The following is a 20,065-nucleotide window of genomic DNA, read 5'->3' on the forward strand; positions in this document are numbered from 1 at the left end:
CTCTATGCAAAATCTTTTATTATGTCAAGACAAAAAATATGGACCATTGACATATTTCTTGTGCCGAAATAAGACGACCTCGAGTTCTATTGATGATATTATAATATTATAAATAACATTACACCTTTTTGAAAAATCCAAAATTTTAAATGCATGAAGTTAAAATACTGGATATGGAAGACGCGATTATAGGAAAATCTTAAAATTAATAGGAACGTAGATATTAGCGAAAAACCAATTTTTAACACCTTTTTTACGCGCTGTAAAATATTATGCGCACAATCAAATGATGGCGACTTTTGATATGTTATTTATAAAAAAAACTAAATAAAAGTGCATGCAAAAATTCAGCTCACTTGAAATTTTTCCAAAGATTGGTCGAATTTTTGCTAAAGTTACTGGACTATTATGTTTGTTTACATTTTCCGTCGCGGGAAAATGATAATTTTCAATCGGCAAGTTAAATTATTCTTCTTGATTATACCTGCATAATTATATGTATGTATAACAAATTATTGTTTGCTTTTAACTATGATTGTATTTAACTGTAAAGAAGAAATTCAGTATGTTATACTTTTATTATAAGACTATTACAATTTGGACAATGTGAACCCTAACAACTACGTAAAATATGTTCTATATGAAATAGGCTGTTTGCTCCTTGAAGATTTAGAGCGCAAATTAGGACCGTCATATACACTACAACTTAGGCGCAACACGCACTAAATTTACCAAAACTCCCAAGCTCCCCAAGCTTGACGACCAAATACAAATTTACTGCATTGTTATTATGAATAGTAAGTACACTATTAATAATAAGCCATTTCTTACTATTTGCCAGTTTTATTCAGGCAGAATGTGTTTAAGGATATAAGTTCGACCTATTCTCGAGCCGTACGATTTATTATCTATTACGAGAGTATGAGACAAATTTTTATTGCTTTATTATCTTGAGATACCATTGAAATTTATACAATAAAACTGATCTGCGATATTTTTAATTTTGATCCGGTGTAAATATATTGATTTATATTTACAAAAATATACATATCATTATATATTAATAGCAATAAAAATACATGCGAGTATAAGAAAAAAATCTATGATTTATATAAACTTCTATTTTCAGATTTATATTTTTATATAGTGAATTTACTTCTCTGTAATAATACTTTAATTTTAACGAAAAGTTTTATATCTACTAAAAGTGGCGGTGAGAAAGAAATGGATGAACAGGAATCGATATGAAGTAGAACAAATGTTTATGTAAGCGTCAGAAGAAACGAACAAGTAGGGCAACGAAAATATTATCGATAAACGTACGTATATATGCAAATTAAAAGTGTATAAAACAAAGAAGAAAATTCAGTAGCTCTACGAAATGACCTCATATATAAATATCGATAATGTTATCATCTACGGTTAATTAAAACCATGATTTATACTCTTGGCATTATCTTTCATCGTAAATGAGACTGAATAATGTTATGACTTAGGGCCAATTTCACTCTAACCTCGGTAATATTACTATAATAAAACGTATATACTACAGTTTTATTTCGTTAAAAAGTTTAGAGACAGCATGTATCTAAACAATATAAAAAAAGCGAAAAGTAAATTCTAGGAATATATCTCAATTTTAACGTGGCTGTAATTAAAATATATAATCAAACAAGAAGAAAGAAGCAATGAATAGATATGAAGGATCGTTTTCATATGCGGCCAGCGAGAAATAATATGCGAAAGGTAAATGAACAAACAATAACAAACGTACGTGCTACATCGTTCGTTACTGCACAGATACTTCGTACATCCCTCCAGTCCAGTAACTTTAATGCCATATTACCGACACATATTGCAGCATAAGTGTTGCACCAATCGACGATTCATCCGAAACAGAAGTCAATAAAGACAAAGAAATTGACAACCCACAAATTAATCCTATGGATTACCTCCAACAATGTATTTATTCAAAAACGAAGATGAAAATAAAGAATAAGTAGAAAAAAAAGAAAAAGAAGGAAAAGCATAATTTTGTCATTTTGTACAAAATGAATTACAAGTATGTGAAACAAAGCACTTTAATACCCATAACTCTCTTAACTTGCAATTTCAACGCCAGATTATAAGCGAAAACGATTGCGCGTACGAAAAAACTACCTAAGACCTTTTTTGTAGAGAATTTTCTCGTCTTTACTTTTCAAAATAGACGTTATAGTCGTAAAATCAATAGGAACATAGTAGCGAAAAATCAAATTAACATCTTTTTTACGCGCTGTAAAATATTATGCGTAAAATCAAATGATGGGGTCTTTTGATACGTATTGTTTATAAAGACTAAATAAAAGTGCATGCAAAAATTCAGCTCACTTGGAATTTTTCCGAAGTGAAATCCTAAAGTTACTGGACTACTCCCGCGGGATGCCACTGTCGGTACGCACCTGTGTCGCTTTTCAGACAGTCTCGGAACGTAGCTAGGTCCACCCTGAAAGCAAACATTGCAGAGACACGTTAATTTCAGCGAAAAAATCAATACGTTCCTCCGTGTGCTTCGAGGAACGATTCGCATGTTATTGTTAACCACGTGTTTCTAATGCGTTTACAAATAAAATGTTCAAAGGCGAAATATATTCGGTAAGTATCGTCGACCATACCGTCGACGGTCCGGGTGACAATTTAGAGACACGGCGACGACGCGGACAACGTGCGCGCGAAGAATCGTTTGCCCGGCGAAACGGCGATAACAACGACGATGGGAGAGAGAGAAAAAAAGAACGTGCGAATTAAGAAGCAATTGTGCGATATTCGATCTCGCGCTTATTCCACATTTCCGGCCGGCTGTCACAACACGCGAAATACTCGTGGACGGAGCGGGTTACCATGGCGACGTTCGTTTATTCACCGGCGCGGCGCCGCGCCGGTGAAGTGTCGAAATACATATATATATAAAATACATACATATTTCATTATTCTCGATACAAACAGAATTAATTCGTATATTTCGGTCTTCTCTACCGTATTGATTTTGTATAACTTGCTTATGAGTTAAATAAATGTAAACACGAATTTATAATTTGCCTACCAAATTCGATGAATTTACGTAGCCAGCCCCCCCAGCAATTTTATATCGCGCGTTTGTATACATTTGCGACTAATTCAAGTCTAAATATTTTTTCCATGTAAATTTAACAATTACACTTTCGTCGGTAAAAACAATTAAACCTTTATGTGGAAAACAACGTGAACGAAAGCCGATAGGAAACCGGTCTGTCGTCCCATTGACAGAAATCAGCGTGTGACGCGTCAATGATTTCGCGCACGCAACTGTCATCGGCGTCGCGGGATCGGTAAACAATCCCGATTGTGGCACACGATTCTCCCGGATCGACGAGCGCCGGGTGGCGCGTGCCGGCGAGGAGGCCGGTCGTCGCGTCGCACGTATACTCGAAACGGGGAATGAACGGAAAAACTGCGCGACACACGGGAGGACGAGTGACAGATCTCGCGGACGACGAGCGCGCGCGACGACACTGACACTGAACCGCAACGCGACGCTCGGACTCTCGATCGTCGCTCGTTGTTCCGTGTATCACGTGCGCTCGCCTTGCAGAATCGATCCTGGCGACTTCGCGCGGCACGAGATTCGTTCGACGGACGGACGACCGACGACGGGACCGAGACACGAGTCACTCGCAGCGCAGCGAGAACGCGAAGGAAAACACTCACCGCGCTCACCGCGCTCCGCGACGATCTTTCGGACGCCTCCGCGCGCCGCAGTTACATCATAGCACACGCACCGCACACACTATATCCCATGCTCCTAGGCGTTGAGATACTAGAAAAACTCGTGTAAAATGTATAAAAAAGGCGACGGTTTAGGAAGCTGCCAAGAGAATTGCCATGGCGATGCCAACACCAGGGCGGCCATGTTGTGCTACGCCGCGGCCGGTGCTGCCATCCGAGCGGCGGATCGGGGAAGCTCCTCGCGGCGAGCCCGAGACGTGCCGCGAAATTCTCACCGGATCACGAGTTCGGCGCGATATTTTGAAAACAAAAAATTTGCCGATATCGCGTATGATTGCTTTTTGTGAAAGTCAAATTACATTAAATATTTGTCTTCGTTCGTTCCAAAATATTACAGCGGTTGATAGATCGATAATTCGACGTCGCAACGCGTTTCACGAAATAGCTCGGAGATGGCTCCACGGAGGGTCTTTAATCCGCCTACGATCATCCCCGCGCCACCCCCTCCCCCTCCACCAAAAGCGATTTTTATTTTACGCAAATGTGTGGCGCGCGAGGCGCTCCTTTTATCTCGCGGCTGAAAGTTCAGCTGAGTAGAATGAAAATTTTGTATGATAAAAGTTTTTCCGCGGTAATAGCCTTTTGACTTTAAACATAATGCGCGCGAATAAAATAATAAAATAAAGTAAACCGGGATATTGTATCAGCTGAAACAAACGGCTATTCATGCTATGTCCTCGATTGTAGTTTCACCGTCGTTCCGTTAATTATCTCGCGGTATAAACTGACTTAGAAATAAGCTAGAGAATATTTTTTAATTTTCTCGCGTCGAGCAGCAGTTTTCCGACAACAGAAAGAGAGAGAGAGAGAGAGAGAGAGAGAGAGAGAGAGAGAGAGAGAGAGAGAAAGAGAGAGAGAGGAAGATAAAGAGAATCAGGACATTATTAACAAAGGGTCCGAAGATGGTGAAAACGATTGGTTTCACAGCACGAAGAGATTTTCCAGATAAATTCGCGCTTTAAAGTTAATGTTTTCGCAAAGGATTTGCCAGAGACGAAAAGGGGGAGGGAGAGAAAAAGCAGCCATATAGGAAAAAACTCGCGTGTCTAAAACTCCGCGACACGCGTCGGATGTCGCGTGCAACAAATTGTGAGCATCCACGAAAGTAGGGACACGTTTCACGCTAGGAACTTTGCGTTCGTTACAGGTGGGGGGAGGTAAGACAAGGAGAAGTAGACGAGGAGGAGACAGGAAGCAGGGAGACCATCGCGTTAAGAGTCGTTACGCGAGTTAGGATATCCGCCGCCATACGAACGCGAGTAACTCCTTTAACGAACTCCCAAACGAAGTTCGGCTTCTTACTCCTCCGATTTCAGAGTTACGGGCTCATCTAATTAATATCAAGGATTCCTCGCTCGGAAGATACTTGAAACACGTGCCTTACGCTTTCACCGGCGCGGCAGCGGATGTCATCCTTTTCCTCTTTTTACCCCTCTCCTCCTTTTTTTCTCCCTTCACCTCGCTCCCCGTTCGTTTCCTCACAATTAGAGGGTAGCCCGAAGTTTCTTGCCCGTTAGAGAAACTGGTTGAAAAGAATTACTAATTACTTGCTTTCCAGGTTGAATTTAAAACTGTTTTAAGAGTTGGCTCATTTTCGGTTATCCGATTACGGCTCGTCGATATCGGGGGTGAGCACGCATGGGTACACGGGTAGGGAATGATCAAAAAGAGCCTCGATGCGGTATCACGTAATCGACGTGACTTCCCGCCCGGGCGGATACACGGGGCGAAACATAATTTTATTGCGCGGGCGTGTCTAATAACTTGCGCCCCGCGTCCTGAACTCAGCCCTCCCCCCCGCGAAAACTTGGCGCCGGAGATATATTTTCGTTTCATCGTCGTATAGACGTTATAATAGGAGGAGATTGAGGTTGCGAAGGTGGAGTTTCAAACTCGCGTAAATGTGTGTAGCGCGCGCGAACACGGCCCCCCCCCTCTCTCTGCCTATCTGATTACTTCGTAAACTTCACGCCCGTCGGAACGATGCAACGGGAGCTCTTTTAGACACTTGTTTCTGGTGCGTTATGCAATCTCCGTAAGCCAGGTTTTACCGGCGATTCGCTCTGCCAAGAAACTGACTGCCGCGTACAGATAGATACGATAGAGAGAGTACTGTATACTGTATATGCTTTCCACTGTCGCGGCCGAATGCCAGTATGAAGAATAGCAGTGCAAATTCAATGAGAGTTCTTTAGCTTAATTTAATAGATAAGGTTTAACGAAGAGAAAAGAGCGTCGGCGCGATCTAGTTTTTCCATGAGATAGCAGTCCGCGCGGAGAGACCACAATTGCAGTCAGCGACCGCATTGCTCGCGTGCATTCGGAATGCAAGTCGGTGCAATTGCGCGCGGCTCGTGTTGCGTGTTCTGTCCCGTCCAATGTATTGTCCGAACAATATGGCACGTTAGCTTTTGTCCGCGCTGTCTGTTTCATTCGCCGTTAATAAAATACCTTTCGAATGTACTGGCGAAGGGAAGGAACGTGTCTCTCTCTCTCTCTCCTTCGCCGCGTTTCGCTGTTGGTGAAACGTCCGCTCGCAAAGAACACGGGGACACTTGTACGTTGAAACTGCAGTAAACATTCCGATGTTTGCATCGCGCCGTGAATGAAAAGTGGGACGACTCGAGATATATTGTGTCAGATCTGATTATACGCGGCGTGCGAGAGAACGCGGCGTGTAAAAGGTGAAAAGGGGTACGAGAGATTGGACGAAAACCAATTTGACTAGCTGACTTGGCAAGTGCTGAAGAACAAAGTAATGAAATAAATATTGAAAAGCGCCGCACGCGTATTTTCGCGTTATTCATTGGTATTGTATGGTATTGTACGGCATTGTACGCGGTACAATAGATGCGCGTCAGCCAATAGCGAGAGATCGGATTATTTCTCATCAAAAACAGAAGGCGGAAAAGGGCGGCATTGACATTTTCGTAGGAAGCGCGAAGAACGAATACGCGTGGGGAACAAACGGCATCACCTGCAGATTTCCCACACGCTTTTTTCTTCCTCTATGAGATTGTCAATAAGTTTTCCTTTTCCTCCAGTTCTATACTAATATACATTTCATAAAACATTTTATTGAATATCGTCCAATGCAAACTGTGTATCATTCTGTTAACGATAATTCTGATTATCATAAAATACGTGCTCAAATATAACGGGCACATTTCCCGGCAAGCATTCACATTTGATTCCGACAGGTAACGAACGTCAATTCCGTACTATTTACAATCGGCTATCGACTTTAACGAATCGATGTTCGATTATTCGGCCGCCTTCAAACCCTGCCTTACCGCAGTAATATTGCGAAATTCGCCGAACAAAACTAATAGATTTCCCACGGGATAAATCCCAGGCAAAAGCTGCCTTGCTAGAAATGCGACGTAAATTTATCGTAATGGCTTAGATTGCTATTTCACACGAACGCATCCCCAGACCCGTTACTACGGTCTTTTAGATTTTAAAATACTAAATCATTCCTACTCTTTTCATACATTTTTCAAATTAATAAATTCTTTATTAATTGTCGTGATTTGCAAATTGATCGATATAAAGAAAATTATAACACGAATTCAAAAGTAATAAGAATATAAATAACGTTTTAACAGTTTCATGTAACTGTCATAGAGTTAGAGCAAAAGTCTGTAGTAATATATTTCGCATAATAAAAAAATACACATTTTAGTACTTGAAAATATAAAGTGCAAATTCAGAAGCAGATAAATCACAATGCCATTAATATGTCGTTAATATTACAAATCCCACGGAACAATGTGCGTTACGTGTTCAAAATTTTGTGTCGGGGTTCTCGGTATTGATCGTAAATCGTTACATCGGTGTGTTTCAGCTTCCATTACCAGAAGGGAGCGGAAATGTGCGTGTGTGACCATTACGAATGTTACGTAGCACTCTAAGCGAGAGCAGTTTCATTGGAGGGTTGGCTTAAAGAGACTGGGGGATCTTCTCGAGGGATTGAAGGGCCGGTGCGCCAGATTACTGAATATGCGGCGTTTCTGGGAGACGAGTAGATCCGTGTAGCAAAGTAGAAAGGTATATTCGCGATAGCAATCGCTAAATCAGCACAAGCTTATCTAGCTTACGTAATTTATGGGAAGATATAAACATTATTCCCGTTGATCGAGATATAAATTAAAAATACTTTATATGTTTTTCAAAATTACAGATATTTAATTTACACAATTGGAAATTGCTTTTGTAAACACTGAATTTTAATTCTATAGTTGTGTACATAATCTTACTTAATTATTACTTATTTGTTTTAATTCGAAAGAAATGTCACAATATTATCCGCGGCGATCGTAAATTGTATGCAACTGAGACAAAATTTTCGAGTATATCATACTCGCGAGACGTTCAGATTCGACGGTGGACTTAGATACGTGAGGAATTACGGAGCTTGCAACTGTTTGAGAATTCATGACACTGTCCCGTACCGGTAAAGTATCCAGATCACTCGATCGCCAACGGCAAATTCCTAAGAATTCCTTATATCGTTGAAATAACTGGTGTACGTGCCCGAGAGGCGAGAGCGACTTCAATTTCGGTCCCCGAGGAGTGAAAACCGGGACGCGGAAAAATTTGCACGCCACGAAGAGTAGTGGTTTTCACCGTCGTGAACGTCGCCAACTCCGCTGGCCGGACAGATAGTCGATATTTCCGCGGAACATATTTAAGCATGGCATTTAATAGTGAGATTCTTAACACGTTACCCGACTGACCTTTCTCCGCGCGGCAAACATTTATAAACGCGCGCTTGATTTTCCGCACAGGATGCACGCGTATTATCGAGTAAGCTTTCGCTATATTTGCGAAAGGTCAGCCAGGTGGTGTCCAAGCTTCTCGTGGGTGAATACGTGAGGGCTTGGCCGAATATCGTCGAATTATCGGATGCGCCGTCCACTCGCTACTCGGTGTTTAGGCTAGTCCGATCATTATAGTCGGCGCGGAAGCTGTAAATAACGACGGTATTTAACGGGATGATAAAACAGGACAGGAAAATATAGAGGGTTAACCGTCTTTAATCGAGGTTCTACCGCGCAATCGAAAGAGATATATCGAGTGGCGTTCACTTTGTTTTCTCACGCGCGGGATACTCCCCCTGCACGTGCGATCGCGCTCGAGAGCTTCTCTCTCTTTCTCTCTTTCTTTTTCTTTCCTCACGTTGTTTACCTAAGCCCGTTCCAGCAGTTTCATCCAATTTCACAAGCGTAGCGAAGAAGCAAAGTCCCGCACGAAGGAGAAAATAGTAAGTTGTTCGTGATCTCATCGCGGTCAGCGGTATCCTCTCATAGGCAGATGGCATGTCTACTAGGTGTATTCCGCAAATTTCTGTTTTTTTTTATGATGGAAAAAAAATGCGTGACTGTGAGTGTGAAGGCGTGGCTGACGTGATACGTTTCTCCATTTACGTAAAAGCTATGTAAAACGTCGCGCCCGTCTGCGATGTTGATAGTTTTGTAAAATATATAACATAAAGTAAATGTACCAATGTCTGGACACCTTTATCATTAAATAGAAATGTCTTAATAATGTATGTACAAGATGTCTGCACAAATAATTTGTCCGTCGAAAGAAGCGGAAGATATAGTCCAAGAGCTGACGACACTTTTGGCCAAGTGATTTTATAAATCACGATTTTCCGTTATAACCTGCGTGAACGACTCTCCTTCGATAATCCGAACACCTGGCTGGCCGTACTTGGGGGGTTTAGAAGTACGTAGGTGAGAAAAAAACGGATTTTCAATTCATAGTATAAGTCTTAATTTTTATCGAATATTGATAATTAATCACTCAAGAACATGCAAATAAATTGCCAGTTCGATTGCTCGGGGAGAATTAGTCGCCAGGCTTAATGAAAAATAATTAAAAATAATTATTTTCAAGTCATACTATAAAAGCTGGGTTTTTTTTACTAACAAGTATAGTGCTAACACATACCACCCAAAAAAAAGCCAAGTAAAAATTGTGGTGGCAACATCTCTAAAAAAATTATTGAAAATGCACAAAGCCGGCGCGCGGCGGAGGGGTCTGATGATGGCCTCAATTGTTTTTAGCGTCCATGAGTTTTTAAAAACGTGTATTTTAACTATCATTATATCGTATCAATTTATGAAAAAATTGATAAATAATAAATAGTATGTAAAAATAAAAAAAATGGCTTTGCTGGCGCAACGTTGCGTTTTTTGTGAAGATAGTGGTGCGGCCGGCTACATTCTTAACTTTGCGTTAGCGTGGTTGACGGCGACATAAAGTCATCTGCAGTAAAGGAAAATAGTAAGAGTCATCCACGGGCAATAGCTTACCGTATCAAAATGTATTCATGGGTAAAAGTTAGTTAATGGGGAAAATACGTTAATTTTTGCTTCGAGACCAATCCCATCGATCGACCCGACTTTTAGTCTTTAACACATTTACAGTTATTTAATTTTACATATACATTTAATTTTTTTCATAAAGAGGCTTGCGTTGCATTTTAATTTATATTTAATAACACGATATTTCCGTATTCTAATATCGCGTAACATTGCCTCCGTCAAAATGCTACCTGAGCAAAATGGGACTTTTAGCTTCGTGGAAAATATGCCATCCAGAATTTTAGATCGGAGCGAATACCCTGCACGTATATTAGACGATCTGCGTCTCAATTTAAAAGTGTTTAGAAATAATTAGTTGTCGTAATACTTGACTATTTACAGTTAAAGAAAAATTAGTATTGTAGTATCAAATAAATAGCGAAGTTAAATAATAATAAGAGAAATAATAAGAGTAATAATAAGAGAATAGCGAAATTAAAGTTATCGCTGTATGATTATCGGCAGGAAATCCCGATGCGCGAAGTCAACGTGAAAGAATATCGGATATGCCGTTGCAGATTACATTTAGTCGTGATTCCTGCGTTTCATAACGGTGGATAATTACATCATCGACTGTCAATAATTGGTCGGTGACCCGTGAGTGAGATGTAAAGTAATGACTCCTGTATTGCCTGGCATTGCCGGCGCGATATCCATATGTCAAATTGTGATGTGCCCTTCTGTACGTGCGTATATATACACGTACAGTATAACTCGTATGTTTATTGTCGATCTGTTTGTCTGCGAGTTAGGTGCAATGAACTGCTGATAACTGAGAGTTATTAACGCACGCGATCCGACGAGTATATGCTCCGAATAAATTTAATCGGTGCGGCTTATCGGCGAACGAACATCGCCGAGTGCAATGCTAAAAACAATGCTAAAAATAAATGGAAAATAAAACGGAAAATATTGACAGTTCAAGACTTAAAAAAAAAAAAAAAACGTATTGTCATTGGCCATTGCGCAAGATTTGCTTGAAAAATCGTTATTTTTTGATAAATGCAGCGCTAACCTATTAATTAATCAAATGTTATGATATTTTGGTGATAACCGAATACACAATTTTTTTCCAGCGGATTTAATTAGACCACTTGACCTAACACTTTTTCAAACCTTCAACTGTTAATACGAATAGCTGTGCAAATCCATGCACGGTCAGTTAATCCCGGAAAAATTTCATTATCGTGTATTTCGCGCTTGGCCCAAAATTGTAAAATACATTACGCGGGATAACCACGCAACCTCGTAATCGTGTTAATGATTTGCTGTATGATTCGCTAATGATCACCGTATCCCGTATCGAATATCGACGCGAGATACGGGAAAAGGCATTGGGAAAAAACGAGAGCGAAAGAAGAGGCGAAATAGCATAGTTGCAATTAATACCACGTGTTCGCCCACGGGAAATACAAGGGGCACGCGCGTGCTACACTTTTCGGACGGAAATTATTGCGACGGAACGGCGCGAAGCGGCTGGTTCGATTCGCGCCGTTTACAACCGCCAGTTAAAATTAGCCTTGCAACAAGTTATATTGGTACATGCCGTTTACCCGCGATACTCGTACCCGCACGAAATTCCGAATTCCGGTTGGAAGCGGCGAATCACGCGCCTGAAATTGTAATGTTCGTGATAGTCCGCGTAACGCTACATACCGTAATAATTCCATCTCGTATAGATTTCCCGGCTTGGCTAATTATTATTTCCCCGTGGGCAGGAATATCGCATCGATGAGTTTTCCCCATTTGCAAATTTCAATTTCGATATATGCACTCGCATAGAAACGCGTATAGACGAAAATAATCTGTATCTGGAGATATTTATGGCAGTACGGTGAATACGGAAACAGATATATTCTATACGAGTCTAATTAATGTTATAAAGCGTTACATCATCAATTTGTTGAGATGTAACTAGTATACTATAGAAAAATGGAAATCAGTGCATCGCGTATTATTTTCACAAATTATCCTGAAAAACATTTCTCAATTTCTCTTTCTCTCTCCTTCCCTCTCTCTTTCACGTTTTGCACAAGCGGATTGAACGTTTTGCACGGCCGATTACGCGCGGTGTATCGGCCGGCGTTACACAACGCGTACTACGATAATAAATAATAACGATCTGGGAAATTTTTTTTACAGTGGTTGCACGATGAGGCCGAAAAACAAAATAGGAGAGACCGGGCTTGTCGGGGGTGAACTTTTTTTTTACAGTGTTTTCGCCGCGCACCGGCTGCACTATTTATTCGCGTTGCACACGGCGCTGCCGATTTGCATCAGTTTGGGAAGTGAACGAATATAATTATTTTAGCAACAGCAACACTGGCGGCGTTGTCGGCGACACCGGCGGCGTGCGCAATAGCACCACCGTCGACGGGGTGGTTTAATCAGCCTTCCATTGTAATGTTGACAACTATAACGGAAATGCTGAATAGAAGATTAGACTTGAACTAATGGGTTCTATAGAGGGGATTTGGCTCGAAATAGGAAATGGGCGGAATGATTCTAGTCGAGCGAGCGATCTAAGGCTAAACAGACTTGAATTTCGCGTTTGACTCTAACGGCCCGTTCAATGTATCGTACCTGCGAATGTTCGTACAGAAGCCGTGAAATATAAATAACTACAGATGTTCTCCCTAAAAATAACTTTAAATGCCGCACAGTAGCTATAGGCTACATTTAGCAACAAACTAATGTGCCGAGCGTCGTCCAAAAACGATCTAGAAATTGGGAATCGTTCGTTCCAAATATAAGTGAAATATTTCATCATCTCTAACGACAAACTTTGATTAGCTTTCTCGTTCTAATTCTATTTGCGTATCAGCTCTGTAAGCACAATTCTTGTAGTTAACAGAGAGAAGAAAAGAGAGAGAGAGTTCGAAATTTCTACAATGTCTACGACAAGACGTACTCTTCAATTCTTGCGTTTGTCTTTATTACTACTCGCAAGCGAGATTGGCAGTGCGCATCGCGCGATTAAGACCGTGTGACATAACTTACGAACAAAATATAGCCACAACAAATTTCTCCGATAGGCAAATATTTTTCAACGGTGTAAGTAATAATACCTGGCAGTGAAAGGTAAACGTTTGCACGAGAGAAAAGAGGGCGTCGTTGATACGGTAAACAACGACGTACAATATATTATTACTTGCCGTGGCAGTATTCGAGGTACAACGATAACACTTGACATTCATAAAACCAACCGAGCGAGCTAGCATGCTTGCCGCTTAACACAGAAGCGCTGAGTGAGACAAGCCTGCGTTTCTCATGGTATAACTCAATAACGCTTATGTAAAATGTAAGGTGTAAGGCTTTACGTTTTATTTTATCCGGTTCCGAGCAAAGAGCATGACGATTGCGGCGAAGTTCTTCCACCAAGAAGCGAAAAGTTACAATCCGAAGATGCGACGAATAGATTAGAGCGTCGAAGTAACCAATCTTTAAAAAAAAAACTAATTCAGATAGTCGAATAAACATGACTATAGATTGTTTGAAATTTATTACAATAATTTTTTAACCCTACGTTACTCGCGTGGACTGCAAAATAAATCCTTTAGAAATGTACTAAATTCACAAAATAAAACTCTTTTATCGCTCGAATGCTGCATAAATTGTATCGCACAATTAATAAACTTTTACACTTATCTTAATTCAGAAGATATATAGAATATTATCACAGCCTTCTCATTTAATTATAAATCATCAAAAAGAACAATAAAAATTAAGATATAATACAATGTTATGGTGTAAAATACATCCCACGCGAGTAATTAAGTTAAAACATCACACGTACCTATAATGTAGAATTAAAGTAGTATACCTTCAATCCGTTTCTCGCTAATTTTTTATAATTTATTATATTAAATGTGTGTTAACGAAAATATATATATATCTGGAATAAAATTCATTCGAAACAATGTTTTACTTTAATCCCCCATGCTTATAACGTTTACGCTCTAACACGGCGGAACAATTTTACATGACATTACCGTGGCTTTATGTTAATTTTAATTAATAATTCGGCGTTACGGGTATTTATTGGCGCGCAAAATGCGATTTAAGGTAATAGCGTGGCAATGGAATAAAGAAATAATACAGGACAAATTTTAACGTAATATTTTGAAGTAATTACGTCGGTATATCTTCTCGTAATTCCACCGTCTAGAAATCGATGGTCTACGCTCCGGTAGCCGGAATAAGAACGATTTTGTGAAGAATGTAACGTGCTATTACGTTTACTAGGGTCACAGAAACCTCACCGGCCGTAAAAGTATTTTTACTGCGACATTACAGACTGGGTTCAGCTATCTTCTTCTCGGCCGCTCTCCGCGTTGCGGGAAATCGCTTTTCAAATCGCTGTTTACGTAACCGTAAAAGGACAGTGGCGAATCGAGGGCAGACAAAGGAGTGAGGAACGAAGAAAGCGACCATCACGGGAAAAATACGAAGGGTAAAGAAACGACAGAGAGGATTAGCATAGATATTGAAGCTGAAAAACATTTTTAACTTTGTGGCCGTATTAAAAGTTACCATCTCTATTAGCTTTGTGATATTTGTCTCGTAGATTTTTCAATAAATTATGTGATTTATAAAATTATAAAACAAATAGATAGAATTCTCTTCTATATAAAACTAATAGTAATATTAGACAATCGAAGTCTTAATTATATCAAAATTATGAGAAAAATATACCTTTTTAATAAAATAAACGCGGTGGCAAATAGAATACAAATGCGACAAATTGTAATAAAATTTTCAAAAAATTAATTAAAAATATATGAATAGTGACGCTTAAAGAAATGCGAAAAGAATTTAACTGAATCTCACGGAAAATCCTTACAACTTCAAAGTAATATCATTATAGTTTTGTTCTTGTTCGGGTACATCAGCGACAGATCGGTTAGTGTCCTTTCTCGTTTCGAATATAAATCGAATTTAAGTAAAAAGATAATCGATCCTCGAGCGGTACGTTCTTTCTGGATTTTCGCAAAAGATTCCCGGCGGCGCGATTGAATTCCGCCGAGTACCTACGCTTGAAGGTTGACCGTCACTGACAGCGAATTAGCACAGTCTCCATTATTTAAATCCAGTGAATATAAAAGGGGATCAAGGCTAAGTCGCACTCCGCGATATTGGCTGTCGAAGCCCACCAGCAAGACTTCCGTGCGTCATTATGTGAGTAGAAAAAAAAAGAACGACAAAGGAAAAGGAAAAGGGCCAAAAGAAGAGAGATGAACGTGGCACGCGATAGACAGGGAAGAAGAGATCGACGCGAAAAATCTATAGTAATAAAATTCCGGCAATGTCGGTGCAACGGCCGGTATAGCGCATCCGATTCTTATATACCGTTCAATACTTCTTCGTCGGCGAAAGAAGTCGGCGTACGCGAAAGAATATCCAGAAAAATAGAGTACGTATTATCACTATGGCTTTCCGCGCATAGATAGTTTACGATATCGTAAAAATTCTATCGCCATGCACTTACAGCGCGTATTGAGTGTACAACACCTTTTTCCGTAAAGGAGGGTGTAGTTCGCGTCGTTTCCACATTCCCCCTTGTATCGAAGCAAGAGCTTTATCATCATTTAAATATTCTAACCCCTAAGTGTAAGATAAGGCAAACGATCGATTTCTCGGCTTACGTAATGGACAATTTGAATTTACAAAATTTCCCAGCGAGCTAGCTTTATTCTCGTCTCTTTTCGTGCTGTGTAAGCGCGTAATCTACTCATACACATCTGTATGATATACAATGTCCGCGGCAATGCACAGAAATCGTCAGAGAGAAACATGACGGCTTTTGATCTCGAACTCTATGGCGCCGCGAGGCTTTACGCAACTTTCAACTTGTATATAGTAAACATATATGAATACAATTTTCTTTTTTTTTTCTCTTGCTCGCGATATAGGTAGTCGCATAAAGCAATTACCCAACTCCGAGAAAGTCGTCGTCGTTTGATTTTATTTAAGCACCTTATTTACGCGATGTATGTATGTACGTCGCCGGCTTCGATACCATCCCTTTCCGATAAATCCCCGCTTTTTCTAGGCATTGCGATCATATAGAGGAACTAGAAATAAACGCAACCCTCTACTACGCATATACATATATATCAATCCCCCTGTACTGCATTCCTATCCTTCGAGATTTCTGTGTAGCACGAAAGGTTACCTGATTAGAGACTGTTCAGGTTCTTTTTCCAGCTTTGAGGATTCTGATGTTGACGCGAGAAAACGAAGGAACGGACGGATAATTGCAACGTTAAAAAGAAAAAGGTCACATCGAGGCTTATTACTCTCGTTTTTAATTGAGCAAAGTTTAAGTAAAGCACAAATATATCGGCATATACATGCAAACAGTAGCACCGTAGTTAATTATGCAATAAAAAATTGCTAGAGATATATTCTTTAAAAATTGAAGCGTCGATAATGATACAAAACGTATATATGGAATTTCTTTTTCGATGGAACTACGCGCGCACGGTTCCAAATATGTATATCAAAAATACCAAGCATTTCAAAAGAAGAGTTTTAGAAAAAAAAAAAAAAGAAAGAAATTTCTACGTATCTTGTATGAAACGTATCATCCGAATGTCGCGTTTCAAGTTTTGTATTGTACAAATCCAAACTAGAGAACGTGCGTTCGTCTGGATGGCGAGGTAGTATTCGGGAAATCTGCGCGACGTTATAAACGTGTTCCGCGATTTCCCGAACGAATCCCGCGCTAGCGCAGAGACAAGAGAATAAACGCTTCGCTTGTGCTTGTGTTCAGAACCGTTGCTGGACCATTGCCAGGAAATTGCGAAATTGATAAAATTTGCCAAGTAGGATCGGCGTTTCCGTCTCTTTTTCACTCTCGTCCCTCTTTCTCCTACCACTTATAAGATGACAGTTCTGCTGGGTCAACAAACTCGTTCAAGCAATCGACAAATTGTTACGGATGGCTCGCAACTTCGCGCGTTATTATTATTTCTCATTTTTCTCCGTCTCGTTCATTCCCGCTATTTTCATCTCTTCGCGTAATTCCGTATAAGACGTCTCTCTTATACTTATATTTGTCTGACATGATCAATTTCAATTTCACTCAGAAGAGCGCCGATTTTGGTATGACACCACATCTGAAATTATGTATTGTCAAGAGAGTAAACATGTCGAAAGGATATTCTTTATTCGGTGTTCGTATTAATCTTGTGTACACGCGTCGAGTATGATTCACCTCTAGAGTGAGATGTAACGGCGAAAGAGGAGAATACAAACGAGGGGTGCAAACAGCTCTGAAACTCGCAAAACCCGTTGGACTGCACAAAAAGCGCGGCGCGGGTGGAAAACCCACTCGAAAGAAGCCCGTTTTCCTGTTTATCTCCACTTTATTACGGAACGCATGAGATATTTCCGAGGCGCATTTCTGTATATAATGCTCATACATACACGAACGTATATGTGTATATGGATATACGCGCAAACGTATTACGCACGGTCCACCGCTCGGCCTTGCCTGGCGGACCATCCTCACGGCTACTCTACTGCAGCGTCGGCTGTTTTGCCACGGCGCGGCGTAAAGTACCTAATGGCGAGGCGGGACTTAAAAAAGAATCAGGGGGCGCGAATGCGAGCGCGAACGAAGGAACGAGTGACGTAATAAGCCGCTCCTCAAAGAAATTATATATTTTATGATTGCAGCAACATTTAAGCCGCCTACAATGCGACGCGTCCATTCGCTCGCTCGCGCACAATTATTCCATGCATTCTAAGCCGCGATTACGAGTGCCTAACTCGTCTTTCTATCGCCTCTGCTCTATCGCGTCATGCATTTCGCCTGTACCACTTTACGTCCATCGATCTTATACAAACTTTGATAAACTCGGTACTTTTATTTCATAGTTACACAGAATTCTTCGTTTTTTTATTAGGATCAACTTTCTCAAGACAACTAAATACTTTTCCGATACTAAAATCTATAAAATTAATCGTTTTTGTGTGAAGAATGATTCCGTTTAAAGTTTAAAGTTTCCGCAAGCATATAATAAACAAAACGCGTTCGCTTTCTTGTGAATCTATACTAATACACACTATATATGTAAATTAAAATTTGCGAATTATTTTTAAGATAAACTGATAATTTTATACAACATATAACATTCATATGTAAAATATTTAGCACACTTTCCTTTTCTTTCTATAGTAATTGCAGTTGTGGTATAATGCAATATAATAATTTATAAAGGCACGATCGATAGATTTCTACAAACTTGGAAAAACTGTGGTTTAGTTCTATATTTTAGTTATTGCTAATACGAAACCGATTCGATACACATTTAGATCCGATGTTTTAATTAATAGAATTTATAATTTAGTATAAAAGATTATATATATTCAAAGACGATGATCTATTTCAAAATATCATACGAGCGAATTTTTATGAAACGTTTTAACAGAATACATCGTCGCAAAAATAAAACTCAGAGATACAAATAGTTTGGAACAAAAACCCGCAACAAAACGTATCTCTCGCGCAATCCTGGAGCGTTTACTCGTGGCAACCTGCAATTTGAACAGGAACTTTGTCTACGTTAATGGTGGTCCTCTCGTGCATACACTATAAATCGGCCGATGGCTAAAACCGTTCACAGTGTCGATTCACGCACCACCAGGCTTTGATTCGGCAATGCGAAAAGCAATTTTCCTGGTGACGTTCCTCTATGACGAGCGCGTATCACGGCTTTCATCGAACGCGAACGCGAACCTCGTGCCTCACCTTTGTACAAGTAGCGCGAATCCTATACGAAAAAGCTGTTTACTCCATCGTACACATTGATGTCGTATAACGAAAGTGACGAATTTCGTAACCCTTTGGCAATGAGAGATGACCAAACTTCCCTATAAATCTCTGTCATCGTCTGGGATAAGGAAATATGTATCCGCCGGTGAGGCGAAAATTTTGCTAAGCTCGTGACTTTTAATATAAACGCCAGTCTGATCGTTCGATTCGTTCCTAGGACCTTCTCTTTTCCAAGTCTATCTATTTTTACGGATCATCAGTCTTCGTGATATTTTCTGAGACTTGGCGTTGATTTAATATACTTCGATTTTAACCAATTTAAAAAAAAAATTATTGTTCTTGTTATTTCCTTCAAAAACATAAGTATCAGTCTCGTTAAGTTAATGAAACGTTTTATTTTAAAGAATGAGATTATAAAAAAAACTAAAAAGTTATTTGTCTTTCTTCAATCTTTTTTATAAAAAATTATACTATTTTTTTATAAAAAATTATATTTTATTAGGTTGATCTGGCAAAAAATTGTATTTACCTAATCGAATTCTTCAATTTAATATAAAGTTTCTTCATGAGTTTTTAAAGCCGATATTGAGCAAAGAAAAATCCGCAAGAGAAATTCCCTCGTAAGAGAAATATTTCATTATGACATATGATGTTGGAAAAAGTAGATTTGCAACGAAAGATGGGAAATACAGATAGGGTGAAAGAAACTAGGGTGTCACAAGAGGGAAGGAAATTTCATCTTATAGATCCCTTAAAGATGCGATTCTTGAATCGTGGGGAGAATAAAAGTCGATAATGGGAAGAGTGGGAAAGAAACATCAGTGATATCGTCTTGTAAAGCGAGAATACAGACTTTGTGCAGTAGTGTTGCATCAACAATTTATATCTCATTAAGATAGGAAACTCGCTATATACGATTGATCGCGGACAAGAGAATCGATCGGTCTTGCGTGCAACACCGCGAAAGAAAAATTTTATCAAACATGCACGAATAAGACTTTTTAAATTTGTTATACACGTAACTCTGTATTCATGTGAGCGTGACTCGTAATCTGAAAATTTTCCAGAACCCTAATAAAAAGCTGGAGATGTCGATACTTATAAA

General features: G+C 39.6%; 1 protein-coding gene across 11 annotated transcripts in view; it reads right to left on the bottom strand.

Moving 5' to 3' along the window:
- Positions 1–20,065, bottom strand: part of Lar (tyrosine-protein phosphatase Lar) — a 399,840-nt gene that overhangs the window by 262,671 nt on the left and 117,104 nt on the right. For 5 of the 11 annotated variants that reach the window (XM_077407380.1, XM_077407382.1, XM_077407379.1 and 2 more), the window contains exons 1-2: positions 3,727–3,930; positions 2,371–2,485 (exon numbers count right to left, since the gene is read on the bottom strand). The gene's annotated coding sequence lies outside the window, so the exon portion shown is untranslated. Of the gene's footprint in view, positions 1–2,370; positions 2,486–3,726; positions 3,931–20,065 lie in introns of those variants that run through there. The other 6 variants (XM_077407378.1, XM_077407377.1, XM_077407374.1 and 3 more) reach the window with 4 other exon arrangements.

Source organism: Temnothorax americanus, unplaced genomic scaffold (genome assembly GCF_048541705.1).
Source record: "Temnothorax americanus isolate GAGA-0224 unplaced genomic scaffold, ASM4854170v1 Scaffold22, whole genome shotgun sequence".
In the NCBI taxonomy this organism is placed as follows: Eukaryota; Metazoa; Arthropoda; class Insecta; order Hymenoptera; family Formicidae; genus Temnothorax; species Temnothorax americanus.